Source organism: Arachis duranensis, chromosome 4 (assembly GCF_000817695.3).
Source record: "Arachis duranensis cultivar V14167 chromosome 4, aradu.V14167.gnm2.J7QH, whole genome shotgun sequence".
Lineage (NCBI taxonomy): Eukaryota > Viridiplantae > Streptophyta > Magnoliopsida > Fabales > Fabaceae > Arachis > Arachis duranensis.
Window position 1 is genome coordinate 9,030,608 of NC_029775.3, and position 463 is coordinate 9,031,070.

Here is a 463-nt window from a genome sequence, read left to right on the forward strand (position 1 = left end):
CACCCTTCTCCCGCTCTCACCGAATCTTTGTTCATTCATTCATTGCTTTGCTTTGCTGTTCCGATCTTTTCTCTTTCTTCTCCTAAACCCTACCTTGTTCTACTGCCACCATTTTCGTTCTGCTTCCTACACTCTAATGCTACTTCCCAACATTCCCCCCTTTTCCTCTCCGCTTTTTCACCTTTGAAAGTTCCAACGTTGTACCTGTTCCCGCCCCAGGATTCACGCCACCAACAAGTAAGTAACTTTCTGTTGTTGCAGTCGACAATTTTGTCTTCATCCCCCTTTTTTTGGGGATTTTGAAGTTCACTTTGAAAATTCAATTTGCATTTCAGCTCCTAATTGAACTGCATCTCAAGCTTGAATTTTTACGTTCTCCTTTCGCATTTCAGCTTCTGGGTCAGTTCTTTTTCTTTTCCCTAGAAAAAAAAAACTGTTAGAAGATAGCATCAGTTATGGCGTT

The 463-nt window shown here is 41.5% G+C and overlaps 1 protein-coding gene across 1 annotated transcript in view; it reads left to right on the top strand.

Moving 5' to 3' along the window:
- Positions 1 to 6: 6 nt before the first annotated feature.
- LOC107483178 (WPP domain-associated protein) overlaps positions 7 to 463 on the top strand; it is a 5,798-nt gene continuing 5,341 nt past the window's right edge. Inside the window, exon 1 of the mRNA XM_016103796.3 lies at positions 7 to 237. The gene's annotated coding sequence lies outside the window, so the exon portion shown is untranslated. The remainder of the gene's footprint in view (positions 238 to 463) is intronic.